The sequence below is a fragment of the Lissotriton vulgaris genome, chromosome 5, assembly GCF_964263255.1.
Source record: "Lissotriton vulgaris chromosome 5, aLisVul1.2, whole genome shotgun sequence".
NCBI classification, from domain to species: Eukaryota; Metazoa; Chordata; class Amphibia; order Caudata; family Salamandridae; genus Lissotriton; species Lissotriton vulgaris.
This window is the reverse complement of record NC_141693.1, coordinates 211,879,615-211,898,070: the sequence shown is the minus strand read 5'-3', so window position 1 is coordinate 211,898,070 and position 18,456 is coordinate 211,879,615. Positions and strand designations below refer to the sequence as shown.

At 44.3% G+C, this 18,456-nt stretch overlaps 1 protein-coding gene across 1 annotated transcript in view; it reads left to right on the top strand.

Annotated features, from left to right (window-relative positions):
- Positions 1–18,456, top strand: part of LOC147710515 (ectonucleoside triphosphate diphosphohydrolase 8-like) — a 418,351-nt gene that overhangs the window by 52,504 nt on the left and 347,391 nt on the right. The gene's annotated exons all lie outside the window — the stretch shown is intronic.

Sequence of the window (18,456 nt, the reverse complement as noted above, 5' to 3'; positions counted from 1 at the left end):
AGTGATGACAAATGAGATGTCATCAGTGATGTCATTTGAGTTGTCATCAGTGATGTCATCAGTGATGTCATTTGAGATGTCATCAGTGATGTCATTTGAGTTGTCATCAGTGATGTCATTTGAGATGTCATCAGTGATGTCATCAGTGATGTCACTGACCATGTCATGAATGATGTAATATGTGACATCATCAGCAGTGGATTGCGGGTGCGCGATATATAGTTAGCGCTTCTAACTATATATGGAATTTCAATGGTTTTATGCGAGTAAAATAAGGTTTTGTAAATGCTAATTCCTAACTATATATGGCCTAAAACCAATGGTTTTTTCATTGAATTTTCAAGGTTTTCTAAATGCAAATTTCTAACTATATATCCACTATAACCTATGGTTTTTTCTGTGAATTTCATTGGTTTTTTAATAGCAAATATGAAAAGCTTTAAAATGTCAAGTACGTGATAGATAAAAACATTTTCGTATTTATGCACGCTGATGTGCTTTGAACGCTGCACCCCCCCCCCTCCCCTCTTTTGTCTTAGTAGTACTCTCTCTTTGCAGATACTGAAGGGTAGTTAACGCAGGCCTTTACCCCCGTTGTAATCCGTCGTGCCTCCTTGTCTCTCCATTTGATTGATTGTTGTCCAAGCATTTACTGTTTTAGAATTGGTTCTCTTTGGATCATTCTCTATTTACAAACAAGCACAAAGTCGCAATACTCTGTTTAGTCTTTGCAGATAGTGAAAAATCGTGTAAAATAATAAAAGTAATCGAGCAAAATCAGTAGGCCACTAATTAGATCTCTTTTTGACCTCGCTAAAATAGAAATATTAGGAACAACCCTTCATGAGAAATACGAAAATAGTGAGATGAACTGAGCTCCACACCATGAGGACTGCAAGACAGCTCGGCTCCATCACCCATACCGCACAAAATAACGACAAACCCTATGCAAATATTAAAAATATAGACAACACACCAGCAAAGAAACAGGGTAAAACATTTTATTAAAAAACTATTTACATAACGTTGTTTTATAAGATGATGTCAGTAGTGGACCGATGTGTGAATAGATCGAAAACAGCACAAGGCTCCAAGATCCAGATGGCAAGCTCCTGGATGTTGGGTGCCATAGTTTAGAGTTCTGAATTTCAGCCTTTTTCAATGCCTGTGCTTTGTTGAATCAAAATGGCGGCTTGACACAAAGCTGACTCAAGCGTTGCTACTGATGCTATGCAGACCAAAACTGGTTTTCAGTTTGTACATTTTTCTAGATTTTTCAATCCAAGTTTGGTTGACTTTGTAGAACGATGGCTTCAGATTTTCAACATACGGTGTGGTGGCGCTGACTGGGAGGGGGCGCTTCGCTCCTGCCCCCTCCCCAAGTAAGATTTTCATACGTGAAAGTACGTTAATGGTTTTGGTCCCTGAGATGCTTCGATGTCACTAACATTCTCAAATAGCATAAGTTCTGGATGTTGGGTGCCATAGTTAAGAGTTCTGAGCACTGCTTGTAACACTGTCTGAAACTTATTTCCACCTACTGCAGCTTCACTATTCTCAAAGTAAGTGAGTGTCGTTTGTGGACCTGACTGCATTAGAAAACAATGTGATATGTTACCTTCCTAAACAGCTTGACGGAGGCCCCTGAGGGGCGGTGTGATGGCCATGGACTCGGAGAAGACGCTTGGCTCCGACACCCTCCCCAAGTCTTATAGCACTGGTGTAGCCTGAGATCGCCCCCGACATAGGCGGCCGGCTCCCGGGGTCCGGCTGAACTTTTTGCCTTTTGATGACTCTTCAATTCTGGACCTTGTCCCACAATCCGTTTGACCTGAAGACAAGCTGTAGTGGGGCGCCCCTTTATCGTTTTAGTTGCCATTCCGCCCGCTTTTGCTACACTGTGCCTCTTCCGCCATTCAGCTGTTTACCGCCCGCTCTTGCGACTACAGCGTCTCGCTCACCATGTAGTTTAGATGCGCCCGCTCTTGCGGTGCAGCGATAGGCGGCTGCCACAGGACTCTCAAAATGGCGGCCGGCTCTTCGGTTTTGGGCCTGGTCCACTAAAATGGCCCTGGGACACCTTGGAACTCGGACGCTTGTCTGCTAGGGCTTGGGTCCCATTCTCGAAAAGCGTCCCCTCAGCCGTGAAGATTCTACAAAAGTCTTGGGGGCCTCCGACTCCCGCAGGCTTCTGGTGGGGAGCGGCTGCCATGATTGCTCGTGGAATGGCCACGACGGAGCTACGAGATGGTAGTGGTCTCATGCTGACGCCAGCTTTAGTCTGAAACATCCAGAAACACTATAGACTACCAATTCGATCAGTTCCGGTAGCGCCCCAACATGACCCGGAAGAGAAGAACTTGCCCTCCCCTCTTTGACTGATGGTTCTTGTTGCCTGTCCCCTCTGTTGTCATTTAACAGAACTTTTTGGACTGCTGAAAGGGGTTGTGTTGTGAACGCTGGTTGGTGGAGACATTTTGACTATATTCTTGACCTACGTTGTCGCGTAATGCGTTTTATGACACGCCGCGTTAGCGCACCCGGAAGTGATCCGAGGCGCGACGCGCAGCGCGTAACGTAAGCATAACAGGTCATGTGACTTGTTAATAAAACTTTTCATTGGTTCATTTTACTTTTGTTAATTTAATGATGAAAAGCTTGGTCATATGACCTAAAAATTACGCTTTTTATTATTTTCGAACAATATTTTTTTTTCAAACATATGTTATAATATTCCAGGCTAATGTACTTTCCCGGAAAATTTACAACTGTCTTGCAAGTAAAATATATTCCTTTTTCGAGAAAAAGGGCGTTTCTTCCTTCCATGACGGAGCCGTTGAGTAAAAGAGATTTGGCCTGCTGTTCTCAGTCGCCGATACGCCTGATTATCAGATTCTTATCGATCACTTTATGTTGCAGGAGTGGAAAACACAACTGCCCTTGACCATTTATCTTTACTGCGTTCCTACATATTATACCTTTTTTCCGTCATGTAATTGGACTGCTTTATTTCACTTGCCTTTTACTGATTCGAAAACAGTCACTAAAAGTAAAAACTTTACAAATGTAAATACTACTACCGAGTTTTGTTTTAAAAACCTTTATTGTGAAAATGTCAGTATACAAATACGGGCCTATAACCACGTGGGCCGGCCACGGAGCAAACTGAAATCGTATATGATGAGGAGACATTTACACTGTAGAAGAACGTAACGAGCGGGCCATTATTTGACAAGAACAAAGGTGTCTAACAGTTGCGGAATCGGTGGACGTACATTTTGTAATTAAAATACGACAGGGCCACTTACAATAACATTTTCTAGATATACATTTGCGGGCAAGGAGTTACGAGTCCCATTTATACCGGCGCCATTTTGGGCGAGGCCGGGCAGGTCCAAGATATAGTCAAAATGTCTCCACCAACCATCGGCCAGACCAGAACCCCTTTCGGCCCTTTATGCTACAAGATGGTGTCTTCCATTCAGAAAATATTGGTGGCAGCATTTTGAAAGGAAACAGAAACAGCCGTTCTCGAGTTTCACATTGTTACATTTAGGAAGAATGTTGAAGAGTAGTATGTGGTAAATCTGAAGCCATTTTTCTACAAACTCTCAATCAGACTTGAATGGAAAAAAAAAACCTGAAGAATGTACAAACTGAAAACCAATTTTTGTCTGTATAGCACCAACAGTAACGCTTGAGTCAGCTTTGTGTCAAGCCGCCATTTTCATTCAATCAATAGCGTCCCCCTGCACACATTCAGGGACCTGGTCGTGTCTTCAGATGAAACGCATTGTAGGAAAAGAAGCAGAAAAGAAAAGGCAAAAAGTTCCGCCGGACCTAGTGAAGCTGCAGCAGGTGCAAATAAGCTTCAGACAGTCTTACAAGCACTGCTCAGAACTCTCAACTGAGGCACTCAACATCCAGGACTTGCCATTCGGATCTTAGCGCCTTGTATTTTTGTTTTGTTCTTGATGGAGGGGAAACAACAAAAAACAGGCATTGAAAACGGCTCAACTGGAGCAAAAAAAAAATTACTTCTTGGGTGCATTAGGGCATTTATGATTTTCGAATGCCGTATTCATCAGGTTGATGCTCATGTTGCCATAGGACAGCATAGCATTCACCTTCTTTGATCCAGGAGGGATGGAGAAAAACTGCCAGATGAAACTTGAAACTTGGCCATCCAGATCTCGGCGCGTTCGACTCACTGTACCGCAACAGTGACCGCAACTCAGCTGGACACGCCGTCTTTCGGCGCAGCATTGTAGGATGGCCACACCAGTGCGGCAATTTGCTGGACACCACCTCGGTGCCATCCGGATCTCGGCGCGTTCGAGTCACTGTACCGCAACAGTGACCGCAACTCAGCTGGACACGCCGTCTTTCGGCGCAGCATTGTAGGATGGCCACACCAGTGCGGCAATTTGCTGGACACCACCTCGGTGCCATCCGGATCTCGGCGCGTTCGAGTCACTGTACCGCAACAGTGACCGCAACTCAGCTGGACACGCCGTCTTTCGGCGCAGCATTGTAGGATGGCCACACCAGTGCGGCAATTTGCTGGACACCACCTCGGTGCCATCCGGATCTCGACGCGTTGTGCTGCCTTCGGCCTATTCGCACATCGGTCCGCTACTGACAGTGACCGCAACTCAGCTGGACACGCCGTCTTTCAGCGCAGCATTGTAGGATGGCCACACCAGTGCGGCAATTTGCTGGACACCACCTCGGTGCCATCCGGATCTCGACGCGTTGTGCTGCCTTCGGCCTATTCGCACATCGGTCCGCTACTGACGCCGCCTCACGTGCCAACGGATTTTCTACGCTTTTTGTAGCCCTATGCCGCAGAACAGGTCATGTGACTTGTTTATAAAACTTTTCATTGGTTCATTTTACTTTTGGTTTCCTAAAGATGGAAGGCTTGGTCATATGACCTAAAAATAACACTTTTCATTGGTTTAGAACATTTTTTTTCCCAAACGATGAAAGCCCCACCTTGTTTCTGGATCATTCAGACTGAAGCTGGCGTCAGCATGAGAGCACCACCATCTCGTGGCTCCGTCGTGGTCATTCCGCGAGCAATCATGGCAGCCGCTCCCCACCGGAAGACTGCGGGAGTCGGGGGCCCCCAAGACTTTTATACAATCTTCACGGCTGAGGGGACGCTTTTCGAGAATGGAGCCCAAGCCCTAGCAGGCAAGCGTCCGAGTTCCAAGGTGTCCCAGGGCCATTTCAGTGGACCAGGCCCAAAACCGAGGAGCCGTCCGCCATTTTGACAGCCATGTGGCAGCCGCCTATCGCTGCACTGCAAGAGTGGGAGCAACTCCACAACATGGTGAGCGAGACGCTGTGGCCGCAAGAGCGAGCGCAACTCAGCTAGATGGCCGCCACCTGGGGAGGCCCGTTTTGAAAAACGGGTGAATGGGGCCTTGAATCGGGTTATTGTCATGTGTGGGCTTTGGAAGTGTGCTGCTGCAGGATCGGACATTTCAAACTCAAATGCACGTTCTTTTTCTTACCTTTCCGAAGCATGGAGCGCAATAGCAGGCAGAGAAAGGGTGATGCACGTGTTGAACACTACCTGACCTGGCAAGTTGCTGGCAGTGCCCCCCCGCCCGCTCCTGAAAGAGGGCACACACACACCGCCGCCCCGAGTACTTCACAAATCTTTAAAAGACCATGCGCTTGTTCATGAGGCTTAAATGGTTTATCACCTCTTCTAGAACCCCTGCATCGACCCTCTGACGTTTCATGGAAAAATTACCATGTAACACAATACCAAGCCCTGTCAGCTGAAACCCCCAAGGAATCGTGGGGCATATTATCAAGGGGGTTTATCTCCGCTTTTTTGGCTTTAAAAACCATGAAAGCGGAGATAAAATTATTTCCCTATTATCAAGCTGTCGCTAACACCAGTTAGTGACAGCTAAAAGGAGATAGCGACCATCTTGGGCCCCGCTTTGCATGTCAGTGATACTTATCACTAATGACATGCAAAGTGGCGTGCCAAGATGTTAGCGACTGGAAACAGTCCCTAACATCGCTACCTTCTATTACCAACTTTTGGAGATATTCGCGCTAAGCGCGAATATCTCCAAAATCTAACACCTGCCCTGAGCAGTTCTTAGCCATGTTATCCAATGGGAGGTGGATAACATGGCTAAGAGCATTAGGTCGATAATACATGAATATCGCTGACTTTTCTGCGATAATAGCAAGGTTTATCTGCGATAAAAATCGCCGATGTGCGGCGATAATTTTTGTCTCTAAACAAGTTAGAGACAAAAATTATCGCTAGTTGTTCGTAATATGCCCCCGGGTTTTTGCTTGCAGAAATCGGGAGGCGGGAGACTAGCACTGAAATCAGTACTCACACGCCTGAATCAGGAGGATTGGCATGTCTGAATTCTCTACAGCTGGGGCCATAAACTACATCCTCAGGGTTAGGTGATAGCCTGGAACCAGCCTGGCATCTAAAATGGCTGCCGTGCACGACAAAATTGTGGCATTCGAAAAAAGGCAAGATGGCGCAGCCGCTGGAAGAGATGTATCAACATATATCTGCCTCCTCAGCCACCCTCAGGAAACATAGGGGATTAGGATATGTCTCCCGCACCCCCTTATACCTAGTACTTTAATTAACGAAGCACAAAATGGCGAATTCCCGTTTCGCTACCAGTTTGCGGCCCAGTTCGCGGCCCGTGAAGCGCTTCTACCGTGAAAAATCATTTTTTTTTTATTTTCCCCACGGGACCCTTTAATAACCCCAACAACATTCCTAGGGGGTCAAGAAGGGGATACCTTGCCCCCTTTCATTAAATTCCCCCTTAGTTTTTCACCTTTTCTTCTCTCTCGATCCTACCGAGAGACAAGATGGCGGCCGCTCCGGACTGTCACGCAGCAAAAAAAAAAAAAAAGCTCACGCACAGCCGCTGGAAGAGATGTATCAACATATATCAGCCTCCTCACCCACCCTCAGGAAACATAGGGGATTAGGATACGTCTCCCGCACCCACTTATAACTAGTAATTTAATTTACGAAGCACAAAATGGCGAATTCCCGTTTCGCTACCAGTTCGCGGCCCGTGAAGCGCTTCTACCGTGAAAAATCATTTTTTTTTTATTTTCCCCACGGGACCCTTTAATAACCCCAACAACATTCCTAGGGGGTCAAGAGGGGGATACCTTGCCCCCTTTCATTAAATTCCCCCTTCGTTTTCCACCTCTTCTTCTCTCTCGATCCTACCGAGAGACAAGATGGCGTCCGCTCCGGACTGTTTAGAATGTTGACAGACACCGGAGAGCCAATCAGCTTTCTGCGCGCAAAGTTCCGATAAGCGAAAAGTAAGCGGACCGGATCGCTGCCCAGAGCGCTGTTACAGATATATATCTTGGTTTGAACGTTAATTTCTCAAAAACTACTGGAGCACATATATTGAGACCTAGCAAAGGCACATCGGGCTAACAGTCCCTACAATTTTGCCAAGTTTCGTGCAAATCCATTCAGCCGTTCGAGCTAAAAGTGAGTCCAACCGCCCTATGGAAATTAACATGGGAAAAACGCGTTTTGGGACCCCCCTTTTTTCTCAGCCCCCCCTTGACGAAACCCCACCAAATTTTCAGGGGCTGCTCAGAAACAAAATGTGCCATTTTCCTGAAAATTTCAGCCGATTCCGTCCACAAACGCCAAAGTTATTAGACATAGAATTTTCAAAAGTCCCATAGGGAAAAAATTCTAACTATATATACCTACTGGCGATAGCCAGTAGGTAATATATATATATATATATATATATATATATATATATATATATATATATATATATATATATATATATATATATATATGTCAGGGGTTGCTTTTATTAATTTCAGGTTGGCCTGGTTGGTATTTTACCAAATCAATGCTGTAATACTGTGCCTGGAGTGATAAATGGCTTTTGTCATTGTACAGCTCGACAAGGACAGCACTGAGCTAGTCCTATGCTTAAAAACTTTGCTGTAGGAATGGCAAAAGACTTTGTCCATTTCTATCTCTGCGTGAATAGCACTGTGCTAATCCTATGCTTAAAAACTTTGATAGAAAAGTAGACATCGCCTTGAGACCCTACGGGTATGTAGCGCGCTCTATAAGTGTCACTGATTGATTGATCGATTGATTGACATTTGAGGCGAGCAGATCTAGAGTGTCGCTGGTGTTGAGAGTGCTCGAACAGGAGCTGCTTTCCACCTAAACTGAGAATTACTCCGAGTTCTCTTCTTCTATTTTGCATAATTTATGCGTCACTCTATGCCTGAAAGGGTTTATTTTGGATATATGTATATATATATATATATTCACTGAAAAAACCAAAAATTTCACACCAGTTATAGTTAGGAATTAGCATTTAAAAAACCTATTAAATTCACTGAAAAAACCATAGGTTTCAAACCAGTTATAGTTAGCCGGAAATTTTACTGACATAAAACCATTGAAATTCCCACGTTATAGTTAGTTGGACTCACAATAACTTGCGCGCCTGCAATGCACTGCTGATGACGTCACATATTACATCACTCATGACATGGTCAGTTTGGTGGAAATCCATTCAGCCGTTCGGGCTAAAAGTGAGTTTGACCGCCCTATGGAAATTAACATGGGGAAAACACGTTTTGGGACCCCCTTTTATCTCGGCCCCTGCTTGACGAATCCCCCCCAAACTTTCAGGGAAGGAACGCAGATTCCACAGATTCCTCAACCGGCGCCAAAGTTATTCCCAATAGAATGTTGCGAATTCCCTATACAAAATAATCCTAACTATAACTACCTACTGGCGACCGCCAGTAGGTTTTATATGTATATATATATATATATATATATATATATATATATATATATATATATATATATATATATATATATATGTATGTATGTATGTATGTATGCATGTATATGTATGTATGTATGTATGTATATATATATATATGTATGTATGTATGTATATATGTATGCATGTATATATATGTATGTATATATGCATGTATATATATATATATATATATATATTTATATATATATATATATATATATATATATATATATTACCTACTGGCGGTCGCTAGTAGGTATATATAGTTAGGATTTTTTTGAATAGGGATTTCTGAAAATTCTATGTTGAATAACTTTGACGTTGATGGACGGAATTGGCTGAAATTTTCAGGAAAATGGCACATTTTGTTTCTGAGCGTCCCCTGAAAGTTTGGGGGGGGGTTTCGTCAAGCGGGGGCCGAGAAAAAAGGGGGGTCCCAAAACTTGTTTTTAACATTGAGTTTTCCATAGGGCGGTTGGACTCACTTTTAGCCCGAACGGCTGAATGGATTTCCACCAAACTTGGCAAAATTGTAGGGACTGGTACCCCGATGTGCCTTTGCTATGTCTCAAGATATATGCTCCAGTGGTTTTTCCGAAAATTAACTTTGAAAAATATATATTGGGCTACATTGGGCTATATATATGTTAGAGCCCAAATGTAGCCCAATGTAGCCCAATGTAGCCCAATGTAGCCCAAAGATGGCCACCAGAGACAAAAAAAAACAAATGTAGCCCAAATATCAGCCAGATGTAGCCCAACTATAGCCCAATGACAGAATGTCCCAGAGTGTCCTAAAGAACAACTAGAGCGCTAACAGTCTTACTTATGACAAAAGTATGGCACACCTGAAGTCATCTTGATTGGAATAAAGTGTTAACACTTAAAACATTTAATTTGCAAAGGAACAAAATGAGGGGGTTCATTTTGCCATAGAAATTATGATTATTGCTCAAGAAAGAAAAATTAGGGCACATTTTGAGTGACTTCTCAAATCCTCTTATATTTCATTAAAAAAATTCTGATATGCAGTCTCCCAAGATGGCCACCAGAGACAAAAGATCCCAAATGTAGCCCAAATATCAGCCAGATGTAGCCCAACTATAGCCCAATGACAGAATGTCCCAGAGTGTTCTAAAGAACAGCTAGAACGCTAACAGTCTTACTTATGACAAAAGTATGGCACACCTGAAGTCATCTTGATTGGAATAAAGTGGTAACACTTAATACATTTAATTTGAAAAGGAACACAATGAGGGGTTTCATTTTGCCATAGAAATTATATATATATATATATATCCTTTTCACGAGTGCTGGTAGTGGAGAAGCACTGTCAGCAGGCGGTCCGAGCCGGGCACCAGCAGTCCCAATTAATTCTTTTCACGAACAACGCGTTTCGGCGGTTAAGCGTGATCAAGGCTTAACCGCCGAAACTCACTTTTAGCTCGAACGGCTGAATGGGTTTCTATGAAACTTGGCAAGATTGTAGAGACTGTTGTCCCGATGTGCCTTTGCTAGGTCTCAAGATATGTGCTCCAGTGGATTTTGATTAATTAATGTTCAAAAAAATATAAATATCTGTGACAGCGTCCCGGTTAGCGCCCCGGTTCGCGTACCAACGCGTAACGGAACTTCGCGAGGAGAAGCGGATTGGCTCTCCGGTGACTGTCAACATTCTAAACAGTCCGGAGCGGCCGCCATCTTGTCTCTCGGTAGGATCGAGAGACAAGAGGTGGAAATAAACAAAGGGGGAAATGAATGAAAGGGGGCAAGGTAGACCCCTCCTGACCCCCTAGGATTGATGTGGGGGCTATTAAAGGGCCCCGCAGGGCAAAAAAAAAAAAATCCGATTTTTCGTGGTGGAAGCGCTACCCGGTACGCGAACCGGGCAGCTCACCAGTAGCGTAACGGGAGTCCGCCATCTTGTGTGTCGGACGAATTTAGTCACAAGATGGAGGATAAACAATGTTGGGAATGGGTATAAGGGGGCACGGGAGACATATCCTTACCCCCTAGGTTTTCTGAGGGTGGCTGAGGAGGCCCATATATGTAAAAAAAAACTGCCTTTTTTTCAAATTTTTGCACGGTTAGCGCCCGGTCCGCGCACCAGGTTGCGTTCCGGAAAGCGTAACAAGGGGAAAACCAAGGGAAACAGTAAAATAATATTGGTGGGTTATCCTGGAGGTGACGCACCTCAGCAACGCTATAATTGATTGGATGCCACCTCTGCAAGTGGCGGTGCATAGTATAGTTTCCAAAACTATACTTTTTGTCTGTGCCTCGGGACAGAACTGCATCACAATGAGGCATGTCACCAGCCGGGCATTGACCTTTTTTTGCCCTCGAGGGTAAGAAAAAAATTGCCATATAAAATGGTCTAAGCGGTAGGATTGCCGGGGCTCTTCACGCAAGAACTACCTCGGCTCTACCTCCTCTTCCTCTTCTTCTTCCTCTTCCTCTGGGTTTGGAAGGAACTATGCAGGTGGTCCTTCCTTCCTAGGTGGTTGTGGTGGTGGTGGGGGTCCACCAGCTGCAGCTACTACAGATGCCATGACTGAACAAGCAGAAACAGGTCTTCCTCTCACAAAGATGAAAGTCAGAGTGAGGAAAAAAGGTGGGGGCTTTCATCATTTGGGAAAAAAAAATGTTCTAAACCAATGAAAAGTGTTATTTTCAGGTCACATGACCTGTTACGCTTACGTTACGGGTCCCACTCCGCGCCCGGAGCGCTTCCGGGGTGCTGCGCTTCGCGCCTCGGGTCGGGCCCCGGAGCACTTCCGAGTGTGCTAACGCGGCGCGTCATAAGACGCATTACGCGGCAACGCGATACGTCGCGCTTACGCGACGCGTCACGATGTTGTTTTCGAATGCGGCAGTTGCACTAACGGAACGTTTCCCGGTGCGCGGATCGGGTCGCGGCACCAAATTGAGCTAACGGGAAGCTACCCGGTGCGCGGACCGGTAGCGAAAAAAAATATTTTTATATACATAAAGAAATTATATTAAATACATAAAAAATATATTTTTCCTTTAAAAGAAGAATACATTTTACAGCTTTTGATATTTGCAAATAAAAAACTATTGAAATTCACTGAAAAAACCATAGGTTATAGACCATATATAGTTAGGAATTAGCATTTACAAAACCTTGAAAATTCACTGAAAAAACCATAGGTTATAGACCATATATAGTTAGGAATTAGCATTTACAAAACCTTATTTTACTCACACAAAACCATTGAAATTCGCATATATAGTTAGTTGCACTAACTATATATCGCGCACCCGCAATTCACTGCTGATGATGTCACATATTACATCATTCATGACATGGTCAGTGACATCACTGATGACATCACTGATGACATCTCAAATGACATCACTGATGACATCACTGATGACATCTCAAATTACATCACTGATGACACTGAGAGAGCGCAATTTGAATAAAACGTATATCCAAGTCATATTTAGAAGTATATCGTATAACGTAGGAATGAAATGTATATTGAACGTGAAGTTGACGCTTATAGCATAAAGTTAACAGACGTAACCAAAGTAATATAGGAAATGTATACTGTATTCACTTTAGAATGTATTAGATTTAGAAGGCCCGTATACGTAGTGAGCTAATGTAGAAATGTGTAGAAATGCTCATGAACAGAAGAACGTGCGAATTAGAATTCATGTATGTACGTAACTTTAAATGCAGAAGCGGCGAGAAACGTAACGTGGAGAAATGTGCAAGAGCATATATAACATAATATAATGAAGAAGAATGTAAATTATATTCTATGTATTAAGGTTCATATTCTACGTAATTGTATACTATGTAAAATGTATTCACACATGAGCAAAGTATTTGCTAGATGCAATCATATATAAATGTATGTTAAAGGTTATACTGTGTAGAAGAAGTTTGTAGGAATGTTAGAAGAGTTTTAGGTCATTTGTGATTATAACCTGACAGACCAAGGGTTCGCAGGAGTGTAGTCCGCTGTTGGTAATTTAGTGGGCTCACAGGAGTCGTGAATAGCCTTCACTTGAAGGTGCGAGCCGAAGAGTCTAGTTCTTGTTAGATTTAAGGTGACAAATGTCGAACGAGGTTTATTGCCTAAACATGAGAGGAGACGATAGGAATTTGAGTCTTGTTTTGAAATGACCATTCACAGGACCAAGAAGGGTTACAATCATAGCTGTAAAGAAAAGTTAGCTGATAAGTTGATAGGTTTGTTCCGAAAATGTCAAAGGTAAAGTAGAATGAAGTCACCGACAAGAAGACGAAGATGGCGTCTAAGGAGAAAGGTCAACTTAACGGACGGCGAAGAGACGAAGCCATGGAAAGAGCTAGAAAATGACATCATGGGGGAAAGTCCGTGGTGGGCGTCGAAGGGGCGTTCCACCCACACTGTGATTGTGTATTTTAGGGACAGCACCCCGGGGAGAAGATAGCGATTAGCGGGAACAGCGAAGAGCTCAGGGCAAGCAAGAGATCAGATGACTTGAGCAGATGCGCTGAGAGAGATCAGAGCGCAAGGGAGCAGTAGGCCGAGGACCCTTAGAAGAGCGGATGGGTAGGCAGAGAGAGGGTACTGCTTCTTAAACTTAAGTTACCTTTAGAGGCTAAGAGAGTTTGAACTTCTTAGGGAGTCAAACTGCTGACACCTTTTTAGGGTTTTAGAAACTTGCGAAGTAGGGATGTCACCTAGTATAGAGTAGGGACAGATTTAACTTGATAATTTTTCTCTTTCTATAGATGACGCAGAAGAACCACGTCATATCGATGCTTTTTAATTTGCTGATTTTGGAACTGACTTTAATTGTATTCGTTTGTAGACTGAGGTTCTTTAGAGAATACATGTTCCTATTAGTTCCTGTATATTTGATGAATTTGATCCTGAGAGGATTGTATATGCAACTTTTCTTAATTTTATATTAAACCTTTTAAACTTTATCCGTTGTAAGTGGTTCTTCAGAGTGGCGTCAATTAATGGGGTTTATCTAACCTATGCAGAGGCTGTCTTTTACTCAATGACAGACAACAAGCGATCCAAAATTGACAAATGAGATAAGTTATCAAATTGATCATAAAAGATATTAAAATCTCATTCCCCGCAGTTGGTAGCAGAGAAAGATGGTTTTCTTCTTGAGGAAGACAACCTAGGTCAGGTTTAGTTTACCCCAAGGTCCCTAGTCATCGACGACCAGAAGAAGAATCCCTGCCGAAGACGGTGCTGACGGTGCGTCGAGAGAAAAGCAGCAGAGTCGGTCGAGAGTGAGTATAAGGGTCATGCGTTGTAAGATTGCGGTGTTTTATGTTGTTCCTGTGTTGTAATGTCAAGCGGAGTTGAATGCCTGTAGTGTGATTGAGGGAAGGTTGTGAGCGCGCGCAACCGGATAAAATCTTATGTCCAGAGAGGGCTTAAGTGGTTCGGGTGTATCGAACACCCAGAGTAATTTGTCTACCATTTAAAGGGGGTCATGAGGTACCATTGATCGCCCGACAGACCGATGATAGGGGGAGCGTTTGAGTGAGTGTATGAGTAAACGCATGCTGGTCGTACGTTTACTGTGTGTAAGTAACCTATCAGTTGAGGTGAGCGTCTGACCGTAAGAGGAAGACGTTTCGCCAGTTGAGGTGACAATTACAGTTAGACTGTGGCCGTACAGTCAGAGAAAAGTGATCGCTTGGACGGAAGTAGTCATTTTTCGGCGTATGAATGAAACGCATGTAAGACCGCGAGACGAGTTGAGAAACGAAGGAAATTGCTGCAGAGGGAACGAGTGACGTCAGCGTAGGGTCGCGCTGAGATTGGTCGGTTAGCGTAGAACAGCGTTGGGATAGGCTGATTAGCGAGAATCGCACAGGGATTGGTGGTTTGTCATCGGGACATAAACAAGGAAGAGAATTAATAAGAGAAAATCGTAGATTATCAAAAATGAAGTGCTTTAAGTGTTTAAGAAAAATCTTTAGGAGGAATAGAAGAAATGTATATGCTGGAGAAGAAGCTCCACCAGAAGGCACACCAGCTTATCATATGGCAGTAAATGTAGGCTTACACTCGATAATGTGGATTTCCGAGTGGAATAGGCTAACGGAAGGGGAAAAGGAACTGACGTTTCCGAGATTCGGGACATTTAAGCTAGACGTGTTGAACCAACTGAAAGCAGTAATGCTTGCAACAAGACCTCTACCGAGGCCAACACAATTCGAAGCACTTAGTGCATGGTTTAGAGCGGCTCACGAAAAGAGCGTAAAGAGGCGTCAAGAAAGAGTGAGACGATCAGTAAAGGCAGTGCAGGATGCCAAATGGGATGAGGAAGCTAAGAAGTGGAGAGTGCAAAAGATAGAAGCAGACAAACTGTTCACCATGATAGAAGCTACGGGAGAAAAGAAACCTCTAGAGGAGGAAGATGAGGAAAGCGAGACGGAGGAGGATCTGATAGATAGGCTATTAACAGATAGACCACCTCCGTATAACAGCGAAACCGCAAGTCCCATATTACAGCAAGGGGACGGAGCTAGGTGGGGAGAATATAAATCGATCCCAGTAACGGAGTGGGACTCCAACAAGAGTGAGGAAATACCCCAAGCTAGTTCTGAACAGAGAGTAGTGGGAAGATTCGTGGTCCAGAAGGTGCCAGAGACGCAATGTGCAAGGTCGTACCAAATGCCAGACGCTCTACAAGTACCTGTTACCATAGGCCCTATAGTGTCAATATACAACCCAGAGGGGGTCCAGCAGGAGGAACAGGCACGATGGGACAGGGAAAGGGCAGAGATGGAGAATAGGAATAACACGATGAATCCTCAAAGACAGAGATTAGCACCAGTGAGTCGGAGTACCCCATTAGATTCCGCAACGGGTCCCTGGATCGAACAAGGGGGTCAAAGAGGATCAATGGATTTGAGGGGACCAAAACCGAAATCCTATAAGGAATTAAGGGAATATCTGAAAGAATGGGATACTGCCGAAGAGGCTCGGAATAAAAGTTTAGAAACAGGAGCAGAGTGGAGAGACCAGGATAACAAGATCCTCTCTCATTGTGGAGCTGGCGAAAGCAGCCTGGAGTGGGAGAGAGGGAGTCAAGGAAGCAGAGGAGATACTTGCCCTGCTACTAGTGGCAATAGGCAAATGTGTAACGACAGAAGTGCAGGGTGTGGGGAAGTGCCTCGCGTCACCTTTAGTGAGGGAGAACGAAGGACGCAGGAGTACCGAAACACTTTCAGATGCACACACCATACTCCGGATGAAAATGTGCAACATTGGAATCACGGGAACATGGAGAGTCGTGAAACGTCTCGACATGCCTCCGGTGATTACGGACGGAATCACGGGTACATGGAGAACCGCGAAGGGTCTCGCCATGCGTCCGGTGAACAAGAACGAAGTCTTGAAAATGTAGGGAGTCGCGAAACGTCTCGCCATACATCCGGTGATCACGAACGAGATCGCGGGAGCATGGAGAGCCATGAAGTACCTTATCGTTTGTTGAGTGATACCAGACAGCAAGCGAGTTACAGTGGTTTAGAACAGCACGGAGGATCCTATCTTATATCTGGAGAAACCGAGTCGAAAAGACGGAATGTAGGGTTGAGGGATGGAGCATTGTTCCACCACACCCCAAGGGAAGATGGAAAGGCTTGGGATCTAGAGAGGTGGGAACAAAGAGATGGAAGAAAAATTCCTCATAACTCACCTGTGCTTAGGCGTAGGGCGCATAGTGGAGGTGAGAGGGATGTAAGAGAACAACCTAGGACTGACGTACTGAGAACTGAAATAAAAGCAAAACGCATAGATGTAATGAGTTTAAAATCAGACTTAGATGAAATAATTGACGGCACAGTGGCAATCGAGAGGTTAGAGCTATATGCACCAGATGAGATTCTGTTTTTGTCTAAAGACGTTACTCGGAAAGCGAGAGCAGCTCATGAAAAGTTATCTGAATTGGCAGAAAAGTACATGATAGACATATCACGAACTAAGGCTTTACAGGCCAACCATAGGCTGAATTGCACGGATCAAGATCTAGATGAGCGCAGAACGATTGGGCTAAGAGTACACATAAGGGAATTGGTCATGTGCATTAGGATATGGAGAGATCTGGATAGATGGGAGGAAAGATGGTCCAAGAAGGGATCTGTCAGACGAAGTACACTTATAAAGTCTCAGGATACGGACTTAATGCGAATGGAAGCTTTCCCTTTGCGAGAAATCGCGAACGGAAACTACGTGCATGTACCATGGAGTAGGGGGGATTTAGCGCCATTCACTAATTCCTTCCCGAAGCTTAGAGAAAATCCCGTAGAGTGGTACAAGCAGGTAGAGAGATTCGTGAAGATCTCTAAGGTACTGTGGATCGATTTGAACACATTGTTCGATATCGTAGTACCCGGAGATTTGTGGACGGCATGCAAACTTAGTATTGAATGGCCTACTTGTGAGCCTCCGAGAGATACCCAGACAAACGGTCCATCAGACAGAGTCATGGAAAAATACGAGAGAGTAATAACATGGCTGAAAGAGAAAGTGCCGGTGCAAGACATAGACTGGGTTAAGATAGATCGAACAACCCAGGAACCCAAAGAGACAGTTCACGAGTTTTATGAGAGGTTACTGAAAGCATTTAAGCAGTACAGTGGATTAGACGTAATGGATCCTAAGGACATAGGACAGTTTGTGTCGAAGTTTGTTCTCGGATTGAGACCAGACATAAGCCTGATGATTCAACAGCATTTAATCTGTTGGCAGAACAAACCTTTAGATGAAATTCTGAGGTATGCAAGGTACTGTAGCGATGAGATAGATACGAAGGCAAAGAAGCTTAAGGAAAAGCTGATGTTAGTACAGATGCAAGCAGCCGGAAAGAGTGGACAGCGGCAGCAGGGAACAGGAACGCAAGCAAAGAAACAGAATAATCAGAGCAGAGAAGAGGAAGAAAGACCGAGACCGAGAATAGATATCGCAACACTGAAAAAGACGACAAGGTGTCATCAGTGTAATGAGGTGGGACATTGGAGACGCGAGTGTCCTTATAATATTGAGACAGGGGAATTAGAACAAGAGGAGGAAGAGGTACAGAATAACGTGGTTAAGGGAGCAACCGTCCCGAAGGGAAAGTTTATCAAAGGGGGGACTCAGACTCCTCGAGCCCCGTTTCCTCAACCGCCTCGCATTACGAATGGAGGGAAAACCTATAGACAAATGCCATTGTTCGTAGGAGGAGAAGAATGCTACTACGTTGATCCTCTTACAGGGCAACGAGTGAATAGGGAAGAAGACTGTACTTTAGGAGCAGCCCTGGAAGTAGATCAGAGAGGACCATACGTAGAGGCTGAAGTAGCTGGATGTCCTACGACCTTTTTGGTGGATACGGGAGCCACTAGATCCACGTTGAGATCAGCGGTAGTCCCAGGTCTGCCAATATCAGGAGAAATGATTCAAGTGGTAGGAGTCGCAAACAAGAGGATGACGAATCCTCTGACAGAACCAGTATCAGTGAAGATAGGGAATTACAGTGACGAACATCAGTTTGTGATCTGTGATTCTAGCCCGGTGTGTTTGTTAGGAAGAGATCTGTTGTGTAAACTGAATTGCACAAT